This window comes from Marmota monax, unplaced genomic scaffold (genome assembly GCF_021218885.2).
Source record: "Marmota monax isolate L192 unplaced genomic scaffold, Marmota_monax_Labrador192_F-V1.1 WCK01_AAM20220418_F8-fsc00052, whole genome shotgun sequence".
Taxonomy (NCBI): Eukaryota; Metazoa; Chordata; class Mammalia; order Rodentia; family Sciuridae; genus Marmota; species Marmota monax.
The window spans coordinates 837,333-850,250 of NW_026693473.1; the positions used below are offsets into that span (position 1 = coordinate 837,333).

The following is a 12,918-nucleotide window of genomic DNA, read 5'->3' on the forward strand; positions in this document are numbered from 1 at the left end:
GCCAAAATGTTCCACAAAACATTGTCCTTTCCTTCTGAAGGTTTTATGATGCATTGTTATCATTAACCACTCCTTTACTATTAAACTTAAATGGCCATTGAGACAAACAGTTGTGAGATAATTCTTCTACCACTAAGACTGGGGTGGCAAGTGTTAGGGGTAATATTCATTTAGCCTTCTGAGCTTTCTAAGCAGACTTGGTGACTTTGCAGCTCCAGCAGCCTTCTTGTCCATGGCTTTGATGACACCCCCAGAAACTGTTGGCCTCATATCACAAATAGCAAAACAACCCTAGGAGGATGGTCAGAGAAGCTCTCAATGCTCATGGGCTTGCCTGAACAATATCAAAGATGTCAGCTTCACCAGATTTCAAGAATTTAGAACCATCTTCCAGCTTCTACTAGAGAAGAGAGACAAGCACATTACCACCAATTTTGCAAACATCTTAAGACTTGTCAGTAGGACAAGGTGGTGGCAGAATGCAATCCAAAATTTCAAGCAGCCTGGTTCCACTGGCACTGCCATCTTTATGGGTGACTTTCCATCCTTTGAACCAAGGCATATCTGCACTTGGCTCTAGTATGTTGTCACCATTCCAACCAGAAACCAGCACAAATGCTACTGTGTCATGGTGGTAGCCAATTTTCTTAATGTAGATGCTGATTTCCTTAATGATTTCCTCATACCTCTTCTGGTTGTAGGGTGACTCAGTGGAATCCATTTGGTTAATACCAACAATTAGTTGTTTCACACCCAGTGTGTAAACCAGAAGGGCATGCTCCCAGTTTTGCCCATTCTTGGAGATACCAACTTAAAATTCACCAACACCAGCTGTAACAATCAAGACAGCACAGTCAGCCTGGGTATGCCTGTAATCATGTTTTTGATAACATCTGTATCATGGGACATCAACAATAGTCTTGAGCTGGGTTTGTGGCTCAGTGGTAAAGCATTTGCCCAGCATGTGTGCGAGGCACTGGGTTCAATTATCAGCACCACATATAAATAAATTAATAAAATAAAGATCCATCAACAATAGTTGTGTAATACTTGCTGGTCTCAAATTTCCACAGGGAGATGTCAATAGTAATACCTCACTCATGTTCTGCTTTCAGTTTATCCAAGACCCAGGCATACTTGGAAAGAGCCATTCCCATCTCAGCAGCCCCCTTTTCAAATTTTTCAATGGTTTTTTTCTCATTCCCACCCCATTTGTAGATTAGATGGTCAGTAGTGATGGACTTGGCCAAAAATACATGTCCAATGACAAGTCTTTTCCTTTCCTATTTTGGCTTTGACTTAGTGATGATTTTCATGACACCTTTGTTGTGAAAAAATTGATTTCAAATATTTTATTTTTAGTTGTATATGTCATTTCATTTTTTTTCTGTCAGGTTAGTTGTATTTCAAAAAAAATATGTATTCATTTCATCCAAATTTATGGTAGAAACATTGTTCATAATTGTCTTAGTGTGTTTTGATTTTTATAAGATCTATCCTCTTTTTAGAAACTAAGGCAGGCAATTTGCATTTCTCTTTTTTTTTTTCTGTAGTGGTGGAATAGTCATGGAATAACAGTTAGGGACCACCTGGATGAAATAATCCTGGCAATCTTCTCATCTAAGAAATACTAATTGAATTATATTTACAAAGATCCTTTTCCAAACAATGCAACATTCATAAATTCTAGGGATTTTAAGACAGACCTATCTTTTTGGATGTCACCCATTACAACTTGGTTTGCAACAATTTTACACTTGATATGTGTAGGTGTCATCTTTTATTTATCATGCTTATAGTTCACCATAGTCCTTAATCTATGGCTTGATATATTTCAATTTTTTTAAAATATTCTTTTTATATTCTAGTCAAATGTTGCTTCTGCCTATTCTCTTTTCTCTTTCTGGGTTTTAAACATAATTTAGACTTTCTAAATATGATTCATGTGCACCAGTTTGCTAAAATTGATTATTTAATACTGAGGAAATTTATGTGATTGTGTACCATGGATTCCTTGGAATTATCCATTATGAGAATATTTACAATGTGGCAATCAGCAAACACTACAAATTAATATTTCCCCCACCCCTACCCCCAAGCTGGATTATCAGTATAATAGTGTACACCTGTGTTATACTGTTTTGTTCTTTCAATCCTTTTGTCTTATTATGCTTCAACTAGGATATTTTCTATTCTTCTGTCTTCCAGTTGACTAAATCTATGTTCTTCTGTATTGAATCTCATAAACCCCATCTAGTGAGTTCTTGATTTCAAATATTTTGTTTTTAGTTGTATATGTCATTTCATTTTTTGTAGATTCCAATTCTTTGATGAATTTTTCTATCATTTCTTCTATTTTTCCATGCCTTCCTTAATATTCCTAACCATATTAATCAAAGTTATTTTAAATTCCTTGTTATTAACTTCAATATCTGTACCATGTGTGGCCCTAACTCAACTGTCTGCTTTTTCTTTTCACCATAAATCACATTTGTCATGTCTCACAGTATGTCTAGAATTTTTTATGGTATGGTAACTTCTGTGTATTAAAAAAAAAAAGATATGGTTCTTCAGATAATGTTAATTGTCACCAAAAAGAGTTTCTCCTGTCTTCCTTTTCCTTGTCCTTCTTGGAATTTTTATTGAATTTTTATTCAATTTTATTGAAAGGCTGATGTGTTTCCAAATCTTCCAGTCTGGTAAACTGTGGAAGATACATCTCTGCCCTTCCAAGATTCTCATCTCAGCTCTTCAGCTTCCTGTCTCCTACACTTTAAATCCTAGCAAATGTCTTAAAGGAGAGACCAGATGTATGTTTAAGGTAAGTTCCCTTCCTTGGTCATCTTAATTTTTTTAAATATAGATGAGATATAGATATAAATGAGATATAGGGGCTTCGGCTCTGCTTTTTAGAAATCTTAAGCTTAGCTCCTCAGCCACCTGTACAGCACCAAAGCTTGGCTAAGACCTGTGTGGAAAGTCAGGCATGTATCTAAAGTATTTCAGGTTTCCTGTGTAACCACTAAAAAATATTATTTATGTCTCTTTCTCTAAGCAGAATCACTCCTACTCCCAGGGAAAGAAAGGAGCATTGTTTACCTACCTACCTGAGAGTGGTTCTTCCTTTTCTGGAATTCTAGTATTATAAACTTGCTTTTACAGCTGATACTTTTTAAAATATATTTGCAATTCACCTGGCTATTGCAATAGAAACATTAGAGTGCCACAATCTATATATCCTACTTCTTGGGGAGAAGTCTCATCATTTCAATTTTTTAAATACCCTCAGTAGATTCTCATGACAGGCCAATATAAGCAATACTGACTTCATCAAAGAAACAATTACAAGGTTGAGGTCTGGGCTGAACTACCTGTAATTCTCTTGGTTTTCCCTCATGACTACAGGATAAATGGACTCCCATTTGTCATGCCTATCAAGTTTCATGGAGGAAAAAGGAGAAAGTCCATAGAGCAGAAAAGGCATACCAGCAAAGAACCATTAACTTTAAAGAAGTATTCCCAAGAGTTCTTACCTTAAACTTCCATTATTTTTATCATTGACCCAAACTGTATCACTTACCCAGTTCTGTTTATAAGGGAGGTTGAGAAATGAAATACTTTTTAATCTGTGTACACTGTTGCTCATGAAAATTGTGCTTGTCATACTAAGGATAAGGAGAAAATTAATATTAGGTGAGCAGCTAACAATCTCTGCGACAATTCCATTTTTAGCACTTCTTTCAGCTTTTTTCTTATCTACTAATAAATTCTTCTCTATAATTGCATAAGAGAAAACTTATTTTCTGCTCCAAGTACCTTATCAAAAGTCAAAAAAAAAATCATTCTGCCATTTCATATTTGCATGCAAGCAGCATGACTTCCCTATCTACAGTGGTCCTTTATCAATGAAAATGAAATAATTTTACTGGCACCATGTTTCTACATCATTCAGTTCCAATAAGAAATTTTCAGTAAATAATTTCTTTACTGATCTCTGCCAAACTGCTTTGGAGGATTTCGTTTTTCAATGTAACTTTTTAAAAATAAATACTGAGTGACATGATAAAAGGACAACTGCTTATCTTAAAGATCACAGCTTAGAATTTTTTCTTTTTTATTACTTTATTTTAATTAGATATAAATAACAGTAGAATGCATTTTGATTCATTGTACACAACAACTTAGAATCTTCAATAAACCATGAAATTAGAGCAAGTAAGGATATGATTTATTAGTGACAATGGTTAAATATTTCTCTGTCCATGGTAAGAGGACAACAGGCTTTAGCTTCAGTAGACTGGGGTGGTAATTAAGACCACAGAAACTTTGAGGGAGTGAAATGTATTACCATGAAAATTAGTTGAATCAACTTTAAGCATTTCAAAACAATACCTTTTCACTTATGTGTGCAAATTTTCATTTACAGAACCTCTCTTGGAAATGATCCTATTTAGAGGGTAAAAGAAGGACCAGATGGCCATCACAATTCATTGAAATATTATAATGAAACATAATTATGACCTAAAGATATCTGACAAATATGTATATACTTATGATGAAAAGGGCTTATTTCAGATAATAATAAAATACAGGTCTTTTCCATGATGTTCTGTAGGCAGCAGGGTAGGAGAAATAAAAGTGATAGATACTATTATTAACATTTTCATAGTAAGTAGAAAATCAATAACCAACTTCTCCTTTTGGTTTCTTCAGTATAAACAAATAGGATTAAGAAAATTAGCAAAGGATAAAAAAGAAGGAAAGAAATCACATACTTGCCACCAATTAAAAAGGTGCTACTTTGTTAACAGTTGCTCACTGTTTCAGGAGGAAATTTTTCACTTCTCTGATTCTGTCGTCATGGCAATGAAAATTGAGACCTATTTCTTCCCAGCTCTAAAATTCCATATAGCAATGATTCACTGAAGCATGAGACAATTCATGCTTCAGAGAAAAGGCAATGGGTAGGAGGAGGAACATGTGTGGGAGATCCTCCCAGGGGCTGGTGCCAGGCACTTTGCATCATCTCATTTAACCCTACCATTAAAACCAGGAAGTATATTCAACTCATAAAGAAGGAAACATCCTCACAAAGCACCTTGACCAAGAATACATAAGTAAAGGGAGGTAGTAGGGAATGAAACTGACCAAATTATGTTGCATTCATGAACAAATATGTAGCAACTAGGTCCACTATTATGTATAATTTTACTTTACCAATAAATTTTTTAAAGAAACAACACCATAAAAAAGAATACATAAGTAAGTTAGTGCAGTTGGAATTTAGATGTTTCTGACTTCTGAGGTCATGCTATATTCCCTTTGTCACAGTTCTTCTAGACCAAAAAAAACATAGTGTGATTTTTAATCCCAGGCCCTTAGCAAGAATTTCAGATGTGTTTTTCTTATTTTTTTGAAAACTCAAAAAAAAAAAAAAAAAAAAAGTAAACTGATCTCCAACAGGAAGGCCTCACCTCCTTTCCTGGGAGCTTATGTATAGCATTTTTCTGATATTTACACCCATGCCTGAAATAATATACTACAATATTGTTCTAGTTATAAACATATATAAATCTGGAATATTTAATGGAGAGGAAAGATGCAAAGTGATGGAAGCTGAGCTGATTAAGCAAGCAGCCCATATGAAAACTGACTGATGATATTTTATGCAGACTCAAAATTTAACTACCTTGGGACAATTTTTTTTAACATGTGCCAGGTGTTTCACCTGGACAGCTAAGAATCAAATCTTCTGGTGTGTAGCTAGCATTCAACATCTGTTTAGATTTTATATGCACGTTTTTATATTTTGTTCTTTCCTTCCTCTTTTTGTTGGTTGCTGATTTGGTTTGGTGAGGTTTGGGTTGGTTTGGTTTCGTTTGGTTGGTTTGGTTTTGGGGTTTCAGTTTTTTTTTTCCTCTAACAGGAAACAAAGCAGTATAGAGACTCCTGTAGAGTTAAAGAGAAAATTGGGGACAATGATCAGGATGCATGCCATTTCCTCCATGTCTGGTGGATGGGTCCAGGTTCCTGTGAGATCAATATTAGGACAAAACACCATATTCATGAAAGGAGGATTTAAATACAATAGGCTCCACATTTTGTCCAGGTGATTGAATGTAATACAAAATCAGACAGATATTCTCCCTTCCCCCAGCTCCACCATGGACACAGCTTTGACACACAGCAGATAGACAGCAGCAATGCCCACCAGTCAGGAGGCTCACACAAAGTGGAAGAACACACAATTGTTCATGAGCACTTGTGAAACACCAGAGTCAGGGAGATTCCTTGAAACAACTGGAAGAAAATGTTGAGAGAAAAGCTAAATCCTGTGAGAACCGAGAGGGCTGGGAGACAAGACAGAGATAAATCTCACATAGCCACAGTTTTACTCACAGTGAGGTTACATGTTTACAGCTTTTAAAAAATCCACATTAAGTGAACAACTCTTTAGAAATAGTGAATATGTGTTTTCTGAGTCAATGTCACAGTTGCAATCTTCTTCACATTATTTATGACCACTGCTTGTGATGAAATTTGATTCTGCAATGGTTAAAAGTATCAAGATAAACCCAGGAGGAGGATTCATAAATGAGGACATTCATTTTACAGAGAGACTGTGGTATATGCTCCAGGTATGTATTTTTCCTTTGAATTATTATTTATTGTAGAATTTCTAACTTAATTATATGATAAAACTATCAATATGCAAGTAGTGACATTTATTTATTTATTTTATTTCTTGCTGAAGTTCCAGAACTAGGGACATAGACTTTTATTTCTAAGTAGTGTTATCTCTGATACCTGACCTATTCCCTACAAACCTCAAAACAAACAAGATCCGTCACAGCTACAGCCAGTGTAGTAGCCACTTTCTTATTGATTCAGAAGCACAAGAAGGCCAAACTAGCCAAGCAGCCATCTCAACTTCAATGAAACAATTGTACCATCCCCTTAGAGAAAGCATTCTTCACTTTGGAATGAAGGCTTTTAGATAGAAAATCTGGACTGCAAAAATTTGGGATTGTGGATGGCTAGGGAAAATAATGAGAGAAGGCAGTGCTATTGTGTACCCTTGATTACTGAACCATGAATCCTAGGGAGACAACACCATATATTAGGCACTAGACTTGCAATACATACTATATGTTACAGGATATTTTTTCAGCTCTGCAAAAGTATTGCTACCTACCTTCCACCATCTATGTCTATGCAAAAAGTCTACCATTATTTCAAGCTAGATGCTTTGAAATGGTGTTGAATATGACAAGATCAATGAATTCTGTGACCATGAGCCCATTTTTTTTTTTTTTTTTGCTGCACTTCATTTATTCTGAAATTTCTTCCTTCGTCAGAAGCGATAAGATGTGGAATACCGTAACAGTGGATAAGGCATTCGGGAAGGCCACAGAATTAGATTTGGCAAAGCACAGGAAAAGGAAAATACATGCTGAAAATTAAGTACATAATCTGTGAAGAATAATGGAAGTTGTTCCTTAATGGAAGTTGTCCAATATAATCAATTAATCTACCACTAAGTAGCTGGCTGAATATTCAGGGTCATCTCACAAATTTATTTTTCACAGTTGTGATGAAAGATGTACCCTTTGGACCTTAAGACTTTCCCGAGGTGGAAGAAGTTTTTAACATAATAAATCCACTCTCATTTTCCAATCTTCCCATGCTTTGGATACCCTCCTCTATAATATGCCAAGGCAGATCTAGTATTTCACATCATTAATGGTGTACATTTTTTAGCTTGAATTTCAACATGGATTATGTAATTTAATACAGAATATTAGATCTTCCTAATCTCTGAGTAGCAGCCTTAATTCCATCTGCAACCTTAAGTCCTCTTTGTTATGTAACGCAACATACTCACAGACTACAAATTAGAATGTTGATATCCTTGGGACAGGGGTTGCCTACCATACCTTTCCAACTTACTTACCTCAAGTTTCTTTTTTTTTAGTTGTAGATGGACACAATATCTTCGTTTGTTTGTTTGTTTATTTATTTATTTATTTATTATGTGATGCTGAGGATCAAACCCAGTGCCTCACACATACACTACTAAGCCACAACCCCAGGCCTCATATTCCTTTTATCTTCTTAGCTATTTCCTCTGCAGGCCCATTCTCCTCCACTCAATTCAAAGTGTTATTACATCTTCTGTTTTCTGCCTGCAAGTGACCTCATCCATTCTTGTGACTTTAACTATCATATAAATTCTATTTCTTTGGCTAAAATGTTGTTCTATTCTTTTGTGTGTGTGTGTGTGTGTGGTGCTTGAACCCAGGGCCTTGAGACAAGCACTCTACAAACTGAGCTATATCCACAGCCCTCCTGTTCTCTGTCTTTACACTTGGTTCTCCTTCAAGGGGCCTTACTTTATCACTATATCGATAATAGTCCCCTCACATCATTCACAATCACATCACTCTGTGTATTTGCAGTCCTTCATAGGACTAATGATATTTCGTAACTATTTTGTTGGTTTATGTATTTGTTTACTGAAGATCTCCCTGATTAGAATTAAGGTCCCGGAAGACAGAGGCCTTGCAAATGTCATATTTTGTTGTACTTGCCATACGTGCTCAAAAATGCCTAGAACAAATCAAACAATAAATTAAAGAATGAATAAATGGAGCAAGAATACCCCTTAATGGAGGGTGTTATATAAAGACCAGAAAAAAAATAGAAAACCAAGATAGAGTAACACCACAGAGATAAAGGAAGAAATTAATTATCCAAAAATTCAATGTATAAAAAGCCTAAGATGCAGACTGAAATGGAGCAAACAATGCTATATATATTTATGAATATGTCAAAATGAACTCCACTATGATATAATAACAATAATGCACTAATAAAAATTTTAAAGGCTAAGAAAGAGCATGGGGAAAATATCCCAATGAATCTTAGTCATTTTAGTAAAGTCATTTAGTCACTTTAGTAAGATATTCCAATATAATGGAGGCGGGCCAGATTGCAGTGGGCTATAAAGCAGATGGGACATAAGGAACTACAGAAACATAAGCTAGTTCTTCACATTTTTGTTTTTTTAATTGACATAATAATTTTACATATTTCTATGGTATAGTATGATATTTCAGTACAAATATAGAATGTGTAATGATCAAATCAGGATAATTAGCCTATTCATCACCTCAAACATTTATCATTACTTTGTGATGAGAAGATTCAAATCCTGTCTTCTAACTATGTGAAATACTTTGCTGTGCAAAGAAACACCAGACCTTATTCCTCCTAAACAACCTCTCCCTATCTGCCCCTCCCTGACTCTTCAGCTTCTAATAACCTGCATTCTACACTGAACTTCTATGAGATTGACTTTTTTAACTTCTGCAGATGAGTGAAGATAAAAGGTACTTATCTTTCTGTGCCTAGCTTATTTCACTTCACATACTGTCATCCACAGGATTTCATTCCTTTTGGAAGCTTAATAATATTCCTTTGTGTATATATACAACATTTTCTTAATTCACTCATCTGTTCATGGACACTTGGGTTGATTTCGCACCTTGGCTATTGTGAATAGTGCTGCAATAAACATGAAAAGCATAAATATCTCTTTGACATACTGGTTTTCCCACAGTTTGTTTGTTTGTTTGTTTATTTTGTTTTGTTTTGTTTACTGTGAAGGAAAGTAAAAGACAGATTTGTTCCCTACAGAGATAGAAAGCAAGAAGCAGAGGAAAGGTATAATTTGTAAGTTCCAAAGAAGGAGACTGACAAAGAAGATGAAGAAACGTAACCTGATCTTGAGACAAGGTCACATTCTCAGACTGAGAGATGAGATACTAGCTGTGGCTTGAGAGTAGAAATAAAAACTAATAAATAGTAGAACTATTGAGGAGATAATGGAAGTGGAGCCAACTAAAAACATGAAGGCCCAAATCAGGGTGAAAATGTCTGGTTTTCACAGAGTGCTTTGACAGCAGAAAAACTCAGCTCTCAGTAGTGAGGCTATGTCAACAAATCTCAATCCCCTTGGTGACAATGATATTCCCTTTAGCGTCTGATCTCTGCAAATCTGAACAATGTATGAAGGAGGTTATGCCTAAGTCACAATTTTAATAGTCTATGCTCATAGTCTTCTGGTAATGATCTGAGCCTTGAGAAGGCTGCTACGACCCAGGTCGAAAAGTCAAGGAAACACAAAATCCTAATTATCCTGTGGAGAGAGTCAGGGAAAGTTTAGTGAAGATGTAACAATGTGAGCTGAGCCTTAAGGTGTAAGCAATGATCCCCAGAAGGTGTATGCAGACTCAAATTACTATTCAGTGACAGTCTTCCTTCTTTGTGCCAGGCATTGTGCTTGAATACACAATTTATTCTTCACTACACCTTATTATGTAAGTAGAAATAGAAGTACATAGAATTTTTATGTTCATTATAAAAAGGTTAAGTGACATCTGAAAGACACGATGTAAATAGTAATAATGAAGAAATATCTAATACAAGTCTATTTGAGTCCAAATTTCATCCCCTTTCCATTTTTTCATGTAACTTATTACAACATGAAGTGGTCTTAGGTCTTAAAGCAGCCTATTAAAAGCAAACCACAGCCAGGTGTGATGACACACACCTGTAATCTCGTGGCTCAAGAGGCTAAAGCTGGAGAGGCTGAGGCTGGAGAACCACAAGTTCAACTTAGCAAGGTCTAAGCAACTTAGTGAGACCCTGTCTCAAAAAAATAAAAAACCGCAACACATAAAAAGGGCTGGGGATATGGCTCAGTGGTTGTGAGCCCCTGGGTTTAATCCTGAATATATATATTCGGCAGATGCAGAAACACTGGCATTACTACCTACTTTATCTGCTGTGCTTAATATCATCTAAAGCCTAATGCCAAAGCTACCAAGCAACTTTCTATATTCTGATAAATTATATAGCATTCAAAGATACCGCCATATCTGGCTCTGCCAAAGCAAATGGTTCCATGTTCTGTTCTCTTTCATCAATGGCATCAAGCAAAACTGAAAAATTAGAATAAGTTCTGATCTACCTTAATTTGCTTTATAATTTCCAGGGCTATAAGAAAAGTGAGATCAAAATAGAAATCCATACTTATGAGACTTAATTTGCATAATCAGAAGTCCCTAAAGTATTATGTGGTACCTGATACCTGCTGATGCCTACTCTCTTGAAGGAAACATACAAGAAAACATGATTAGGAACACTGATATTCAAGGTCAGCCCAATGTCACAGGCTAACAAAAAATCTAAGGCTGTAGTCACGAACAATTCTTCCCTGGAAAATCACACTCACATGGAAACAGCTTTAGTAGAAATGCAAAACTTCATATTCAACTACATAAAGTCAATAGTTTACCCTCAATCAAAAGTTCAAAAATAAGGATACAGAATTTACACACCATTTATCATAGGCTGACTTGTCAATTTTCCATAGACTTGAATTGGTTGCATTAAATAATTCAGACAGCTATAGACAGTTCCCTATTTTTGAGAATCACTTGATATCCTGAAATGAGGTGTTGGCAGTGTGGAGAACCCCATCCTTCAGACTTCAGCTTCTCCAGGATTCTGGCATACTCCAAAGACTGACAACCACTGAGATTCACTCAGTGCCTTCTAGTTCACCACCGTGCCATTTCACAGTCCTCTGGCTAGGAACCTGCCTCAGGCCCAGAGACATTGGAAAGAATGAACCCAATATGTTATCAAGCCCAAAAGTTTTAGGGGATTCTGAAGAGCCCAGGACACAGATTTATCAAGATAGAGTCTAAACTTCAGTAACATGGACAACTGCAAAGCTGCATAAACTATCACATTTCTCTGAACCTTCTAGGGGACTGTGCCACAAAGAATCTCAATAGATGATATATCTGATAACAGTGATTTCAATCTGACAAAAGATAAAAGCAAAATTAAAATGGCAAAGGCATAACTAGTTAGTTACTTTTCTTGGTACTTTCCATCTTATCTAATTCAATCATCCCAATTTTGAGGTCTATGTGATATTTTTGTATAAGAGATAACCACCAATTCCTCCTTCCATTCTTGTGACTTTAAATATCATATAAATTCTGCTAAAATGTTGTTCTACTCTTCACACATGGTTCTCCTTCAAGAGGCCTCACTTTATCACTATATCAATAATAGTTCCCCCACATCACTCACAATCACATCATTCTGTGTATTTACAGTCCTTTATAGGGGGGCCTAGGCAGGCCTATGGCACAAGATGAACAAGGGCGAGCAACCGGGAAAGCCCTGGGGGCAAATAGCAGCGGGAGTGCACGCAGCAGAGCCCAATGCATGGCAGTGACATCTCGAAGAGCACGTGGAGTGCAAGCAATCGGGAGGACTCTGAGGGTGGCCAAGCTTAACAGCTGCTGAGGCAGCAGTGGCCGCTCAGAGACCCAGTGCAAACAGCGCAGGGCCATACCCGCTCTGGTCTTGGTCCAGCAGCACTCAGGGCCAACGTCACAGCTTTTGGCCCTGGGAAACCAGCCAGGACTACCAATATTCTAACTTCAGATGGCCAACATGCGAAGATCTCAAGGTGGGACAGCGCAGAGGGTGGGGACCCCAGAATTTCGAGTCACACGGAAAATACAAACAAATGGCTCTAGCCATGCCGCTGGGACGACGACAAGACAGACCCTTTGTGCATGGGCTTCTTCCAAGCCCCGCCTCCCACGCTTTCGAGGGCTTCCTCTGGGTCCTCTACACCATCACTCAGGGGGCCTTCCGCCTGTCTTCCAGCTTTGCCAATCCTGCTCGTTGCAGTCTCTGTTCCTTAAAGATGCGTGCCCAGCTACAAAATTTTCTTTCCTGTTTCCAAGTGAAGGCTCCCTGCCGAGGAATTTGTTTTGCAGACAAAATCCAAACCAACAAACTTAATTCTTACCCGATGCTGAGTTA

The 12,918-nt window shown here is 36.8% G+C and overlaps 1 pseudogene; it reads right to left on the reverse strand.

Moving 5' to 3' along the window:
- Positions 1-445: 445 nt before the first annotated feature.
- LOC124101714 (elongation factor 1-alpha 1-like) lies at positions 446-12,437 on the reverse strand (annotated as a pseudogene).
- Positions 12,438-12,918: the final 481 nt, after the last annotated feature.